The 17,611-nt window shown below is 46.6% G+C and overlaps 1 protein-coding gene across 4 annotated transcripts in view; it reads right to left on the minus strand.

The window, feature by feature from the left end:
- The window catches only part of SIPA1L3 (signal induced proliferation associated 1 like 3), a 128,207-nt gene that overhangs the window by 82,715 nt on the left and 27,881 nt on the right, over positions 1-17,611 (minus strand). For all 4 annotated transcript variants that reach the window (XM_040406136.1, XM_040406132.1, XM_040406133.1 and 1 more), the window contains exon 2: positions 11,889-12,017. The gene's annotated coding sequence lies outside the window, so the exon portion shown is untranslated. The remainder of the gene's footprint in view (positions 1-11,888; positions 12,018-17,611) is intronic.

Genomic DNA, 17,611 nt, shown 5'->3' on the forward strand with positions numbered 1-17,611 from the left:
TCTATTTAAGGGAACTCCACAGGGTACAGGGTCCCGTTCCTGCGATAGGACCCCCATCGATCTGATAGTTATCCCCCTATGCTGTGGATAGGGATTAACTTGTTCTAACCGGAATACCCCTTTAAGGTTGACCGTATTATTATTATTATTATCTACTCTACTTTCCCAGAAACAGATACAGGAAAAGGTGCCAAATACAATTTTAGATCTGGTTGACAGAATGGGGATCAAGTACTCCTATATGGTAAACAATGGTGAAACTCCTAATTGTTGAACTATCAGAACGAGAAGGGTTAAACCTGCCAGAACGCACGGATTAATTTCATGTCTTTGGGGTGGTTAACCCTTGAGTGGCACAGGACTGACTGGTATGGCGGCATTAAAATCAGCGTGACAGTGCAGGTCCCGGCTATGCCACAATTCACTTAGAGTGCGGCAAGTAGTAAGTGGCGCTGAAGGGGTTAATCTCCCCCCATAGCTTCAAGGTAACCCTAAAACTACAGGTACAGAAAGGGTTAACGCCATCCATGGATTGCAAGTTTCTGATTACACACTAAACACAGGGAGGAAAGAAGAGGAAAAACCAGCTGAACTTGTGTGCGGGTGCGGGGCGGCGCACACCAAAATATCAGCTTTTCTATCCGGGTGCTCGGAGTGTAAACAGTCACCCGTAGGAGGTGAGAGGAAGGTTAGAAAAATACACACACACATAGCGCTCCCGACTCCTCCCAGCACCTGCGAGCCAGCCACTTCCTGTCCCAAGGTCACCTCGCTAAATATGGCTCACCTGCCGCCACCGCCAAGGCTACAGGAGATCCTTAAAGGGGTGGTCTCACTTCAGAAAGTGACATTTATTATGTAGAAAAAGTTACTACAAGGCACTTACTAAGGTATTGTGATTGCCCATATTGCCTCCTTTGGTGTCTGGATTCATTTTCCCCTTCACATTATACATGACTTGTTTCTATGGTTACGACCACCCTGCAAATCCATCAGTGGTGGTCGTGCTTGCACACTATAGAAAAAAAAAGCACCAGCCTATGCGCACTTCTGCGGCCCCGGCCATCAGAGAGGCCGACACTTTTTCCTAAAAAGTGTGCAAGCAGGACAACAGCCGTTGGACTGCAGGGTGGTCGTAACCCCTAGAAACGAGCAGTGTGTAATGTGATGGAAAAATGGATCCAACCCTCGAAGGAGGCAATATGGAGAATAAATGAGTAAGTGCCTTGCATTCGCCATCTCTACATGATAAATGTCATTTGCTGAAGTGAGACAACCCCTTTAACCCTAGAAAAGAAACGACAGCTCAGGGAACTAAAAGGGGGAACATTTAAATCCCCAATGTGGTCCCTCCCACAGGGGTAAATACCCAGCTTTCCCAGAGATCAGAATGGTAATTATGCCTAGCTATGCATTTATATGAGGACATGACAAGTTCCACTATATAATGTTTCTCATTTGCCATATAAAGACCTTAAAAAAGTTGGAGGACCACCACAGCGGAAACTTTAATGGCAGCCATAAAAATAACTAACAGTGGTATTTGTCTGACCGCTCCTCTGAATATTTGCCAGGTTTTGTCCGGATCTCCGCCGATCCCCATTTGCATGGCAGCGCCCAGTTGTGATGGATCTGGCAGGCTGTCCCCGGCTGGCACAGCCTTATGGATCTGTTTAACGCAGATGTGAATCAAGTCTAACAAAGGACAGCGCCACTTCTGTCCACTGGACGTGTCTGGTACTGCAGTTCAACCTATTCGCTTGAATGGGTTAATCTTCGAAACCCCTTCAAAAAAGTCAGTCCAATTAGCACCTCAAAAAATAAAGTGTCAGTAACTACAGGGGTTGATTAGCTGCTACGTATTTTCCTCAGCTCCATTAGGGCAGAGCTGTGATCTGTGACTACAGTTCAGCTACAGTGATTACAGGGAGTCTAAAGTAGTCTGAGACACGCCTAGTGTCTCAACATTGGTCCAGGCTGCTGCTCCGCCCCCCTTCCCTTGCAGCTGTGCCTCCTGGGATTGGCTGCAGAGTATAAACACAAGCTCACCACAGGCTCACTGGGAAATCAGGGCATGGAGAGTGGATTTCTATTACCGCAAGGGCGAAATGATTATAAAAGTACAGACTACAAAACCACCAGGGAGAAAAAGATGAACATTGTGTAATTTCTGCACAAATACTGAGGGGAATGAGCCTTTAGAAAGCGGGTCTCTTGTAAAAATCTGCTTTTGGAAACTTTTGCCTATTCCATGGCACAAAGATCAAGGCCACCTGTAGACATCGATCGTCAGCATGCAGCAATTTCTGCAATGACGTTCGACAAAGGGTGAATTTTTGCCACAATTTGATGCATCGTTTGATGCAGCATTTTTGCCTTTTCCTTCAAAAATTGCAGCTTCACTTTAAAATTACTCAAACGCTGATGTTCACCCCCCCCCCCCCCACTCCAGTCCCCATGTATTCTGACTTTTTAATATCGCAGTATTCGGTCCTTTGCTACGTTGCCGCAGCCTACATACACACTTTAGTTCACCTCGCCTTCCTGCTGCCTGAGGCGATCACCTCACCTGGCCTCTCTGGTGGCGCACCCCTGTCTATGACTATCAGTTTCTAATACTAATCACTACCGATCCCGGTTGGATCGGCCAACGAACTGCTCCGCCTAAGGCTACCGACAGGTTCTGGAGGATCAGCCCGTTGCCCATCTACCTATATAAATGCCACATTCTTTACAAGATCTTTTATTCGTAAGCAACGCCGATGACTCTCGAGGCACGGAGTTTTGCAACATGTCCCTAAAGGCAGAGATTTAATAAAAACACTCAAAATACCTTAAATATTCTTGGAGCCACAGATACATTCCGCAGGTTCATTTCCGTGCAGGTGGAAAGAGCGCCGCTTGTGGTATTCTTGTCTGACGGCCGAGGAGCGAGCGAAGACTGACTCCACGGTATGGAAGAGCTGAGACAGGAATTCTGCGGTGTGTTGTGGCTGGGATCAGTCCGCCGTATGGTAGCACCCCGGCTGGGGTATCTACATCTGCCCCGAGTCACATTCAACAGGTCAAATGCTTGCAAAAAAAACTGAAATATTCACTAGAAAAGTAAACCATCAAGTCATTCTGTTGCTAAAAAAAAAAAATATATATATATTTAACCACCAACCGTTAGATTTTCACCCGACATCTGAAAGGCATATCTGCCCTGGAGATGTCCGTCCGGCTAGGAGGAGACAGACATAAGAGATTTACAAAGCTCCCCATGTCTACTGCAGTCTACGAGAGCTCTCGTGTCAGGAGATGATCCCTGGTTTTGGCAGTAAGTCACCACGTCGGCTTTGTGCACCCTGGGTACGTCAGCCGCCCGCCTTGGAAACAGCCAGCATTGAAAGGGTGGAGGTGCAGACTGACTCACACACCCCAACGTACATCCTGCTGAATGCAGGGAGAACAAGGCCTCCATAGTGTGGTCATGTGTAGTCAGGAATGCTACCGGTCTACACACATGGGCCAGGGAGCAGAGCTCTCTGCTGAAGGCTGCGTCTGCTCCTAAACAGACTCCATGTTTTCATAGCCCATTATGCAGAAAGGAGATGACGCTATCGGGACTGTACATGAAGACACGGTCTGCATCTCCTAAAGGGGTTGTCCCACGAAAAATATTCTACAGTTTTCAAACCAGCACCTGGATCTGAATACGTTTGTAATTGCATGTAATTAAAAATGTAGTATAGCCACTGAGGTATGCAATAAAATGCATCTGTACAGTGCCACCTGCTGTTTGTTTTTTCTTTTTTCTTTGTCCGGCTCACTGAGAAGGCTGCACATGCTCAGTTTCATCCTTCAACTGCCTCCTGAGCTGTGATAGGGAGAGCTGAGACACGCCCCCTGAGCTGTGATAGGGAGAGCATGGACACGCCCCCTGAGCTGTGATAGGGAGAGCATGGACACGCCCCCTGAGCTGCAGCAGAAAAGACACTCCCCCTTGAGCTGTCAGCTTGATATAAATCTAGCAGAGCAATGAATGGTGAGATCTCTGGATCCATGCAAGGTACAAGGCTGGTTCTAGCTTTGTTACAAAGAGGTTGGTATGTACTGTATGATGTCTGATTTTCATTTTTTACATTAGTTATGGGATAACCCCTTTAAGCCATGTATTGGATTCAGACCCAAGACCTGAAGGCCACCAATGATGTGGAAAACTAGCTACGCATGCACCAAAATGAGTGGGTCTGTCTGGGCTAGGATGACTCCCTACCTATGGGATAGGTGATCAATGTAAAAATGCTGGGGGGGTCCAACCTATGGGACCCCCACTGATTGGAGTACAGTGCTAGGCTACCTCTGGCAGTCCCACAGAATTGAACAGAGTGGTGGTCACGCATGACTCTGGGGTGCTCGAAGCTGTGATCGACAGCTGCCCTAGAGGTTGGACCCCCAAGCAATCACACATTTATCACCTATCCTGTTCGTGTCACAACCCCTTTAATGAGTTCCAAACCGGACTGGCACTGTCCTGGCAGACGAGGAAAAGCAGTTGTGCTACTGCCACAACCTGCCACTCTCCATCCCAGCCTGCCTTAGTAATCAGATTTTTGCAAAGCTATAAGTAAGCAGTGTCCAGATTTGATGGCAATCTCCACTCTGCGCCATGGGAGCCCCTGGAGTAAATCCACTTGAGGTCTCCCCATGAGGATATGACCATAATCACAATGATAGGTGCCCGCCACCCAGCGAGAAGCTTTCTAGACAGTCTGCAGTGTACAGACACAGAGCAGTTTACTGTAGAAGTCAGTTCATGCGCAGCTGCCGGAGGGAGGGAGCGCTGTGCGCCTCTGTGCAATAAAAACAAGCGCTTTGAAATACTGTCTTGAAAGAGAGAGACGGGGATTAGGGGACAAAGGGCTATTAATGTAGCATATGATACCCTGTCACCGTGATATTCACTGGAAAAGGACGGGGGAAACTGGTGCTGGTCATAAAAACGTCCCAGTCCTTTCATACCTATCCATGTTATTTGAGGCCCTTCTTGGAAAGCCCAGCGTCGGGAACGTCAAGACAAAGCTTCATTGTGAGGGATTTGTGGGGGAAGGAAGTGGATCGGTGTCAAATAATTGACTGTTTGACAAACCCTTTTCTTGCAGTGGAAATGACTGTAGTCTTCAGCAAACAGAGAAAAAAATGCAAAAAAGTTGCAGCCTGCGTGGAGAAATATATATAATTTTATTTTAAATTTTTTTTGCAAGCCAAAGACTTGTTTCCTGAAGAAGGAGCTTTGTTAACAGAGAAGAAAATAAGCTGTATTTTGATGACTGGTGCAATTTCCAACAAATTGTAATAGAGGTGATGGGGAAGGACGCAGACATACATCCTCTTTTTCCATTCACATCTATTAAGTGGTGCGTGTGACCAGCCTCTGACCTCGGACCAAGAAGCCACTTTAGTCCTGGCCTAACCCTGGCCTCTGACGTCAGACCAAGAAGCCACTTTAGTCCTGGCCTAACCCTGGCCTTCCTCAGCTATTTCAGAGTTACCCTTAATGTCCAGAACGGTGTCCCAGAACATAAAAAAAAAAAAAAAAAATAATCAGACTCATCTGCCTGCGGCCCTGCCGCTGCACCATTGCCACCCTCTTCTGGTCAGAAAGTGGCTTGGTCCTGTGTCTGCTGGGACCAGAAGCGGACTGGTAGGGAACAGGTGTGAGGGAATGGGGTACAGGTTAGGTGAATTGGGGTTGTTGGCTTCTAGGCCAGACAACCCCTTTAAACCAGCTCAACAGGCTAAGCACGTCCATATTCATACCAATTTTTCAATGCTGGAGCGAGTAGTATAAAAATTGCCACAAAATGGTATTGATGGTCCTGCCTTCCATCAATTTGGACCCTACTACAAAATGGGGCCACTTTTAGGATTTTTTCCAGGATCACTTTAAGCTCCCAGTCCGCCCCTGCCCACTCTGTTTGGGAGAGTGGACTTTCTGGAGACCTCTGGAACCAGTTTACAGTAGACCTGGCCATACTAAAGGACCGCCAGCATGCACATCCCCCTTTCCTCCAACATTTGCAAAAAAACATTTTCAAAAAAATCTGCAGGCTCCGCTGACTTAGTAATGAGGATCCTGCGCGCCTCCTTCCCAGGGGGATTTTTCACCCATTAGTTTATTGTTGAACTCCATTATTGCCAATGGAATTTAGTCTGAAATGTCCCCGGGGGTTCTCTGGTGAAAGGCTGGTTGTTGGCGAGGGCCATCTTGGTTCATGCATACAAAACGTCACTGCCGCTGGAGTCAAGGGGGGAGGGGGGCAGGGGGGGGGGGGGGGGTGTTCAAATGAATGCAAAATGTAAAAATTAATCTGCTGGCATCCACCTATGTAGAAGAGAGGATATGGCTGACATATTGGACACAGGTTGAGGCCTGGGGGGGGGGGGGGGGGGGTTACACTCCGCACAACAGACCCCTATAGAGGTGGAGAAAGTGTCCGATGTCTTCTCCTCTAGGAGCTGAATATAAAATCTCCTCCACTAACTGTTTTATACTCGCTCCTCCAAGCAGCTACCCAATCTCACTAACAATCCTTTAATCCAAACTGTAGATTACATAAACCATCTAAAGCCGAGCGCAGTCCAAACAGAATACGGCTTTGTGTACACCGCCTTCACCAAAAGAAATAAAACTGACTATTTTCCTTTCCCTCTTATGGAAACCGGCTTGTCAGCGGGGAGAAAACAAAAATGTAAAAAATATAAAAAAAGAGACAGAAGAGATTTAACAAAAGGAACGCGCTCTCCCGTGTCTATCGAGATTTCTTACACAATGAGACCTCAGTCTCCTCCGGTGACGCACATTTGCTTCTCAATGAGAAAAAGCAGCAATTAAACAGGTCGAAGTTCTGTAATCACCCATAACGCGACGACGCTCAATTGGTTTGTAATGCCAACGAAATCTAGGAAATGTGCACACAGTATATGGCTTACGGAATTAATGTAATGTCCGAATTAGCCAACGGGCAACCATCGAAAAGCTAGAAGACCTATTGGAAGATCGGGAATTAAATGCTCAGCAAAGAAACTTCACGTCTGTGCGTATCATTTCACATTGCATTAAACATACATTCGCCTCAGTGAGGATCAGTGGTATGCATAGGGTTAAAAAAAAAAAGAAAAAAAATTGGCTTGTCAAATAGTGGCCAATTGTATAGAAGAGACACCAGGCTGCATGGCAGGTGCCAAATGGACGCTCTTTTGCAGTTATCAGACCAACAGGGATCTATGGACCCATTTGGCATATGTGCCAGGAGCATGCCCGGTGTGAACATGCTGAGATCCTGCCGGGTTCTGCGGCACTGTCCAAGGCTTATTAAATGCTGGCTCTCATGGGGGTAACATGTCAGGGACCCCTCAAGGACATCTCACAATGTAATGGGTTGGCCGATGTGTAAATTATTTTGTAACAGCCCCCAAGCTATAGTTGATGTGACGTATATATACGTAAGTTCCGCCCACGTCGCTGCTTTCTGTGCTTGAGCTAAACGGGTTCCTTTACTGTTCAACGCCACTGTCCAGGAAGAGTACCAAAAGCGTTGACATGGGTGAACCACATCACCACCGCCATCTTGCGTCCTATCGACTCAATGGCCAAAACTTCTAGCGGCTTACACAGATTTTTTGTTTTCCCTCTTTTCAACTTTGGCACTATCCCCAAACCACGTGTTCCCGGTCTCAGAGAACCCCTTTAAAGTGTCCCTCCGATTCCATTCTCCCGACAATCTGCCATCAGATGCTTGCGGATACCAGGCTGTACAGCTCCCGCGTCAACCGTACTGCGCCTGGTGACCATTGTGCATTCATCCTATGACAGTACGGTCGCCAAGGGCCCTGAACCACCTAGCATCTCTACCTGGCGATGGAATGAAATTAAAAGGGACACTTTAAAAGGGAAATCAAATCGAAAGATATGAGCGACAATATCCCATTGTTACAGCAAACAACGATGCAGACAGTGATATTTTTTCCGTATGTAATCCATTTTACCTGCAAAGCCTTTAAAGGGGTTGTCTGAGTTTTTTTTTTTGTTCTTTATATGTTTCTAACTAGGCAAATGTAAGGACTTTACAATTCACTTACTTTATCTCCAGTTGCTCCTTTCTCGGATTTCACTGAGGGTCACATGACCTGTGATGTCAGCTTCTCTTCCTGCTCCGATGAGGTTTCCTGCACAAGCCTGAGAGAGAAGATCTGTGTCTGTACACCAGAGGTCACTGTGTTGGCCACGCCCCCCTGCACTGCGACTGCTGCTTATTGCTCTCTCCCTGGATTCTTGAGGAAAAACATTAACCCCTTCAGCTGCACAAACGGGGCTGAAGGGTTTACTGAGTAGCAGCAGGCAGTAAGGAGACAAATGCTGGGCACAGGAGGTGACAGAAGTTCTTCAGAGCATTGCGCAAGAACAAGTAGGGGGAAGATCCTGTGTGTATCAGCAGTGTCATTGTACAGCTGGAACTTGTAGTCCTACACATACAACATGCTGCTGAGTCTCCCAGTAGGCAGACATGTCACTCGGGGCAGGACTTGTATTCACTCCCTTTGCAGTGCAGGGGGAGGGGCAGAGGTTGTTTTTATTGCAGGTAAATAAAGGGCCAGAAGAGAACGAGGGAAATGAGGAAAGATATTTTTTTGCCTAAAACCTGCTTAGCTTAGTTATATATTTCTGCCCATCAGATTTACAGTGCTATATTTTTTTTCATAACTCGGACAACCGCTTTAAGTTTTCTCTGTCGAAACGTTGCACGCGGATGAAATAGATCACTGATCTGCCTCATACTGGGGTGTTGCCTCTCCCTTTGTTTGTTGGACTTTACAGTGAAGGAGAAAGTTGGGCCATGCCCCTCAGAGGGGCACACCCACTTATGCTGTATCCTTAGAAGTGCTGTCCACAAATACATTTATTTTTTTTTGTTTAATATCCCATTGGTGGCATCTGACACCTTAGACCACCATTGATTATAAGAATGAAAGGGTCCTACAGAACGTTACTGACTTTTCAGTCTGGAGAACGGGTGGTTCACCAACGTGCTCTTCTCATATGTATTTATATAAAGATTATCTTTCACTGGGCTCCACCTTTAGGCCACATGAGCGTATTTAGTGTGAGAAATCGGTTCCGTGTGCCAGAGGTATTCCCCCCCCTCCTGAATCCTGTTCCTATGACATGGATCCATGGCATTACAAAGATTTATAATGTTGTGTGTTCCTGCCCGACCTCAACTGTAATGATTTGTACTGACGGCGATATGCGAGTACAATTCATTAGAGTCGAGGTCGGGCAGAGACACACAGCATTATAATACCATGGGTCCATGTCATAGGAGCAGCATTCAGGATGGGAAATACCTCTGACACACGGAGCGGATTTCTTGCACTAAAATACGCTTGTGTGAAATCAGGCTTTAAAGGGCTTCTGTCACCCCACTAAAGTCTTTTTTTTTTTTTGGGCTAGTTAAATTACTTATATTGCGATATATGAAAATATAATGGTCTTACTTACTTTGATTCAGCAGTTTCTTCTAAAAACGAAGTTTTATAATATGTAAATTAGGTCTCTACCAGCAAGTAGGGCGTCTACTTGCTGGTAGCAGCTGCAGAAATCCGCCCCCTCGTCGTGTTGATTGACAGGGCCAGCCGGGATCTCCTCCTCCGGCCAGCCCTGTCGGCATTTCAAAAATCGCGCCCCTAGGCAAATGTGTAAATCGCGGCCCTAGGCAAATGTGCGCAGATGACGTCTTCTATTTCGGTGATGTCATCGGCGCAGGCGCACTGAGGGAGTTCTGAGGAGGCGAGCCTCCTCATCTCAGAGCGCCTGCGCCGAATCAACACAGGCGCGCGATTTTTGAAATGCCGACAGGGCTGGCCGGAGGAGGAGATCCCGGCTGGCCCTGTCAATCAACACGACGAGGGGGCGGTTTTCTGCAGCTGCTACCAGCAAGTAGGGTAGAGACCTAATTTACATATTATAAAACTTCGTTTTTAGAAGAAACTGCTGAACCAAAGTAAGACAGACCATTATATTTTCATATATCGCAATATAAGTAATTTAACTAGCCCAAAAAAAATAAATTTACTTTAGTGGGGTGACAGAAGCCCTTTAAGGTCTCGTGCACATGACCGTATTTTGCATCTGTGTCCTAAAAAAAAAACCTTTGGCATCTGCATGTCCTTTCCAATAGTCATTTCTAGTAACGGGAGTGACAAAAATGCAAATTGCACACGGAAGGTGTTAGTTTTTTTGAGAACCGCAAAGTGGGAGTCAGACCCCCAGCGATCATATGTTTCTTACTTATCCCGTAGATAGGGGATACAAGTTATTAGTGATTGGGGCGCAGTCCTTGAATCAATCTCCTTGTACAACCCCTTCCTCACTTAACAAGGACCATCTCATCAGTGATCAATACGCTGCTTCCATTTGTCTGGCGCACGCCATCATTCATGGCACCAACAGAAATCACACGGCGGCTTCACTTGATGGTTTCTGTACATAAAGCGAGGACGTGACTGCCACGTACTAAAAGTTATGCTTAGGATTCAGACACCGATTCCACACAATCCCTGACAGAATCCACGGACTCTGTATTTTATACCCGATTTAAGTTTCCGGGAGAAAAAAAAAAAAATCCATTGCCACAGAAATACAGTTGAAGTGCACCTATCAGCAGGATCAACCCTACCAGCCCAGACACACTGCCTGGTAGGGTTGATTGTGCAGATTAAAAATAATGATACCTGCCTTGAATGCATTCCCGAGATAAAAGACTTTCACTATGTAAATGAGGGCTTCAGTCTCCTAGGGGCGCGTGGCCAGCACTGGAAAGCAAAGGAGACAAGGTGCACCAAGTGACTAGGCTCCGCCCCTTGGTGCACTGAACTCCTCATTTTTATATTTTTTTTTATTTTTATTTTTTTTATTTTTATTTTTTTTAACGCTGCAACCAATATTCAGGTAATCAGGTATCATTTTAAATCAGCAGGCTCAACCCTACTGGGCAGTGTAAGTGCTCTAAAACTACAGTGCCTTAAAGGGGGCCTGTCACCTCTTCTGACATGTCTGTTTCAGTATATACTTACATTCGCCGTAAAATGACTACTTAAAAGCATCTCCTCTCTCTACTTTATGCCGTTACTACTATAAGAAATGTATGAATAAATTAACAAAATGGGTGTTATCAGTTGGGGGTGTGCCCCTGCAGAGTCTCCCACTGTCCAATCAGCACTGCCAGTAACAGACTGTGTAGGGACACACCCCGTGGACAAAGGGGAATAGTAACACACAGCAGTCAATTTTCTTCATAAATTTCTAGGAGGAAGAGTAGAGGATGCATAACCGTTATAAGAGATGTTGCAGAATCGCTGTTTCAGGGTATTTATAAAAGCAGACATGTCAGGAGAGGAGACGGTTCCTCCTTAAAGGGCATCTGTTAAGCAACGGGGGCGTTGCAGTTACACCAAGCGGTCTCTGCAACTGACACGCTGCCTTGCCGCTTTGATTGACTTTAGGAGAAGTAAGGGACAGCTGTGGTCAGGTTTACACCGCCAGACCGTGTCAAAGTGCAGAGGGCGCGGCAGTTGCAGAGAGAGCAGAGCCTCTAGGTGTAATGGTAACGCCCCCGTTGCTCCTAGAGGCTCATTTGCATATATTAAAACTTCATTTTTCTCAGCAATGCGGACACAGATGAACACGGGACCAACACCGATGCCTTCAGCTGCCAAGCGCACATGTAACAGGTCAGCCAGTGTCATAGGTACAAATCTGCTGATGGATGCCCCTTTAAGGAAATTTCATACTCCGGTTTTCATGGACGTGTGATATATATTTTAGGATAGGACGCTGTACTCACATGGGGATTCTTTCATTCTTTCGGAAGCAGTCTCAAGCCCCCATCCACGTGTAGTCCTCAGTGTAATTATTCCCAAACTTGGATCCAAGGTATGGAAGTACGGATAAGGCAACAAAGGGATTTCTGTACCTGCAGGAAGAAAGGCGTAAAATCAGTGTAAAGTACAAGCAGAGCACAGATCCATAGTCCCACAATCTGCGCACACATCCTCACCAGGAGGAAGGCCTTCATCACAGAGGCAGCGTCCGGCCTCATTTATCACCGCGCCTGTGCCAGCCAAGCGCAACTCAAGACAGGACATAAGTCATGGTGCCCGGTGGACCGAGCCCCACTCCTGACACAGGGGATCAATGTCTAGAGAGGGTCAGAACCACCAAAATACACTTCTGACTGGGACCCAATACGTGGACACCGCACCTTTCTCTGCAGGTCACCTGTAATCGGAATGCAGAAATCTCTCCCCCCGCCATGCACGTCGGCCGTGGTTTATGGTTGCTGCACCATGCATTTTTCATGAAGGTCTCATGGGTAATGCCAGTGCATCTGTCACTCAGAAGAGCTACCGGTTAACCCCTTTGGTGCTGCAATTATGTTTGGGGGGGGGGGCACCTTGTAATGGTGACTGCCTGACAAAAGTCCCCAGGGTTGTCTCTTGAAAAACTCCATCGGGACACCGTTGTGTTAAAGGGGCTTTCCGAGATTTAGATACCGATGACCTATACTCTAGATACCTGATCGGTGGGGGTCCGACACCTGGGACTCCCACCATTCATCTGTTTGAGAAGGCACCAGCGCTCACAGTTGCGCAGCGGCCTTCTTGCAGCTTTTCCTAGGTCAGTGATGACACGTTCATCGGTCACATGGCCCTAGGCGCAGCTCAGTCCCATAGAAGTGAATGGAGCTGAGCTGCAATACCAAGCACAACCACTATATAATGGAGGGCGCTGTGCTTGGTGAGCAGAGAGGCGGCCGCAGTGCTCACAGGAACGCCGGTGCCTTCTCAAACAGCTGATCGGTGGGGGTCCTGTGATGGCCGCGGCCTTCTCACAGCGCCGTACGTTGTATAGAGGCTGTGCTTGGTATCGCGCTCAGCCCCATAGAGGGCTGATGGATCATCAGCATCGAAATCTAATATGGGACACTAGACTGTCCTTAAAGGAGTTCAAGTGAATGGGACAAGCACTTCCCTATGGCTACAAAGTCCTCGGCTTGCAGGTAACCACTGAAGAAGCACAAGCGCTGTGGCCTCTAAACGGCAGATCAGTGGGGGTGTCGCGAGCTGGACCTCAGCCGATCGGATATCTATGACCTATCCAGTATCAGAAAACCGGACAACCCCTTTAAGCTGCCTTAGCGTTGGCCGAGCCCGACGTTTTCAGAGAGATCGGCCAATCATCTAGTGTATGGTGGGCTACTGACTACCCCCCCCCCCCAAAGGAAGATGTAGGGTGAGTGAATGACTGTGCAGCTGGATTTCACTCCAGGTGACGGCCAGCAGAAATAATGGCAGCAGATTTCTCCCCACTGTGAGTGAACGTGTGTGTATGGGGTGGTCCAAAAGGAACAGATGTTGGCCGAACGAGCAGTAGGCCGACAACCATCTAGATCTATGGTCAGCTTTTGCATCTGTGATCCAGGACTCCAGGGAGTCTGCGTTTTGAAAAGGACGCCTAAAAAAGGGTAAAAACACCCAGACATAACAGAAGATATAGTAGTTACATAAGTGGTCTCCATCCTGTGGCTCTCTCTTACAACACGCTGGGAGTGGTAGTATGAGAACAGCTGGAAAGCCACAGGCTGGAGACCACTGCTACCACTGCTGGGGGTTGAAGGGGTTTTTATACTGATGACCTATCCCCAGGATAGGCCCTCATTATCTGACCAATGGGGATCCGACTCGCGGCAAGGTATTTGTATAGAATTTCCATCGTCTCAGCAAAAATAATATTTTCATGTATACCCACTGATAAGACTTGAAAAAGGTCACCATGACCGAAATGTCGTCATCATCATGTTGAGAAACGATTCTTGGAATTATAAATGTTCTCCCTTTTTTTTTTTTTCATTCTTTTCGCAGAGACAATAGAAATTATGTACAAATACCTTGCCAAAAATGTATAGGGTAACTGTCATTTTTATTTGCTAGTTTATTAGAGCTAGGCATGTATACCTGAGTCAGTCTGTCAAACGATCTGTAATTACCTTATAATAACAGCTTTCATTAATGTCTTCTGTCCCTTTCCACTGCTCCCTTAAAAGACCGTTGCTAGGGCTCATCTGTCTCCAGCTAGGAAGACAGGAAGACGGAGGGGCGGTCCTTCACACTGCATGCCTGCATTAGGCTTCAGAGTGAGGAGGCGTGTCTCTCAGTAATCCAATCTGATTGGCTGGCAGGAAGCTGCTGGCTACAGCAAGTGTGTATGGGAAATGAGGGACAGCAGTTTTGGCCTCAGAACTGGCAGAGGGGCCATCTTGAGAAGGTCCTCCTAATGTAGGATTTAAAACAGCCGTAACTAAGGGGGAAACTCAAGGAAAACAGTGGTACGTGAAGAAACTAAAGATTACTTTATGCATAATGCTGCTGCAGCAGTAACATATGCTAAAATGGATTTTTTTTTAATGAAAATATGGAAGTTATCCAAAGGATATAATTTTGATTCACATTTGCGTGCGCACTGAATTTAAATTATATACGAATAGGGTTGAAGAACCCTTTTTGGTTGCACCGCACCTTATATATGGCGTGCTTTTCCAAAATATCTCCACTATCCTGAGGATAGGACATCTATATCAAAATTTAAGAGAACCCCTTTAAACCCCCTAAATGTAGTTCCAAGGATGGTGGCTCAGTGGTCAGGGGTCCTGGGTTCAAATTCAACCAAAAAAACATCTGCATGGAGTTTGCATGTTCTCCCCATGTTTGGGTGGGTTTCCTCTGGATACTCCAAAAACCATACAGATTGTAGGATACTCCAAAACCTATCTCTGTACAGCGCTGTGGAATATGTAAGCGCTATATAAATGAATATAATTAGATAATTCTGGTGTGTATACATAAGATCAGGACCATTAGCCCCTCTGATGTCAGCATCTTCCTGGAGGAACAGGATCCGGAAACATCGAAATGACATACACCCCTGGATATGCAGGCGACACGTTCCTACCGGGTCAAACCAATCCTTTACTTCCATAAGGGCTCATGCACACGAACATATTTTCTTTCCGTGTCCGTTTCTTTTTTTTGGCTGACCATATACGGAACCATTAATTTCAACGGGTCCGCAAAAAAAACGGAAGTTACTTCGTGTGCATTCTGTTCCCGTACGTCCGTATTTCCGTTCCGTAAAAAATAAAAAAATAGAACATGTCCTATTATTTTTAGCATTACGGACAAGGAATACATTCCGTATTCCTTGTCCGTAATGCTAAAAATAATAGGACATGTTCTATTTTTTTATTTTTTACGGAACGGAAATACGGACGTACGGGAACAGAATGCACACGTCATCCATATTTTTTGCGGATCTGTTTTTTGCAGACCGCAAAATACATACGTTTGTGTGCATGAGGCCTTATTCTGGAGCTGATGAATCGTTCAGTGGTTTTATGGCAGGGACCAGTCGTTACAGAACAGATCTGGTGTCTTAAATTATTAAATGCCACTGTAGGAACTTCTAGACAGACGCCGTCCCCTTCTCCCCCTCTCAAAATCCCCCAAAACCCTGCCTGCGCAGCTTTGCATAGCCCATAAACCATTTAGACAGGGAGCCGCTGTGCCCAGAAGAGGTGCATCAACTTCAGCATGACATCATTTTATGGCGGGTGATATCATTTTAGAGGCTCCACCCCAGCAGCATGCGGATAGACTGAAAAAAAAAAAAAGAGCTGGCACAGCACGCCGTCCCCAAAACAGCTATTGAATGCGGGTGCGATAGGTGAGCGGAAAGCAGCCCTGAGGGAGCAACGCGAGACCGCTGCCTGTGCCGCTTCACCCAGCACTTAATACATAGCGATGTGTGGTCTGGTAATAAGCATGTCGCTGCTCACACATACCCCGGGGTAGCCTCTCAAAATGATGGCTTTACGTCTATTAAACAAATATATATATATATATAAATTACAGGTCTAATAGGAACATGCAAACACACCTAGGGCAGGGGTATAAGTGCTACCCCCCCCTACTTAAACTCTGCCAGCGAGGTGCCCGGGGAGGACGGCACGTCTAGAGCAGGTGGCGAAGGAAACGTAATAGATCAATGTGAATCATTAATGCAGAATTCACCCATTCACGAGCACATACAAGGGGCGATGCACGGAGCACGCCTGCTGCAGTATGGAGTAATGCTGCAGCACCATCCATCCCACACACACGCGTGTCACACGCGGCCAACAACCACACACAATCACCTGCTATCTGCAGTCCCCATTTCGTCGGATCCGTCCTCTCCCTGGCCGGAGATATACAGTCTGGTGAATGAGAGGAGGAAGCTGAGCCGTGGGCTGCCTAGTAATACTACCATACTCGTCCACTGAATACTAAGTGGGATTAGATCCCCCCTCCCACACACACACACAAGCACGCAGCTCCCACCATAGACAATGCATGACTTCGACATGTCACCGCTGTGCTTAGAATAAGCATAGAAGAGGCGAACCGTGACAATGACATGTTTAAATGGGTCAAGTAATAAGTCCCTGGTAAGAAGACAGTGACGGCAGTAAGTTTAAAAGGGTTAAAAGGGGCGATCCTGTGCCGAAGGAAAGTGATCTAATGATGGCGTGGGGCTTAAAGGAACAGTCAGTCTTTAAAGGGTTAAGTGATCAGTCACTTCTAGGAACACGGTGGAGACTGGAGCTTTAGGTCTACGTCCCTAGAAGACATTCCTGAAGCGGGTACTCCCTTCCCAATCCCATCCTGCAGCTTAAAGGGGTTGCGTCATTTCAGACTCATAGGATAGGTGCGGGTCCAGGCTCTGAGACCCGCTCCGGTCTCCAGAATGAGCTCCCAAAAGTGAAGGAGGGCGCACAGAGCATGCCTAGCGCGCTCTCTATTAATTTCTATTGAGTTCCAAAAATAGCCAAGCGAGCGCGCTCGGTTATTTTTGGAAGTCCCATACAGATGAATGGAGAGCGCACCGCGCAAGCAAGCATGGCCGCCGCTCCGATCACTGCTCACTGATAGCCAAGAGCACTTTTGTTGGCAGTCGCATAGAAATGAACGGAGGGTGGCTGCACATGCACGGCTGCTCTCTGCTCACTTTGGCGGTCCCATTCCAGAAGTGGGACCCACACCTATGTGGCCTATCCTAGAGACTAAGATGTCACCACCCCTTTAACGCACTGTACATCTTCACAACCATAATTTTAAAATCGTTTTAATATATCTAAAATAAAGAAAGCAACTTGGCAATAGATCTCCATTAAAAACGTCGACCGTTTTGTTTCTGCAGCTCCTATACAGACACTGCATCACCATGGTAACAGACAACAAATGGTGTCGTCGGATCTCCGCCATATTCACTTCTGACTGTTCTCTACTTCTGGCTAACCTACCAAATGTAAGTTTGTATTAATTAGTGGGTGAAATAAATTACAATACACTGAATTTGTTTGCCGTTCCCATGGAGATGCACAGGTCTGCGTAGTTTATTTTTTATTTTTATGAAGACTTATTGCCAAGCTGCTTCATTTATATTTTAGACTTAGTGGAAGAATAAAAAAAA

Source organism: Bufo bufo, chromosome 8, assembly GCF_905171765.1.
Source record: "Bufo bufo chromosome 8, aBufBuf1.1, whole genome shotgun sequence".
Classification (NCBI taxonomy): Eukaryota; Metazoa; Chordata; class Amphibia; order Anura; family Bufonidae; genus Bufo; species Bufo bufo.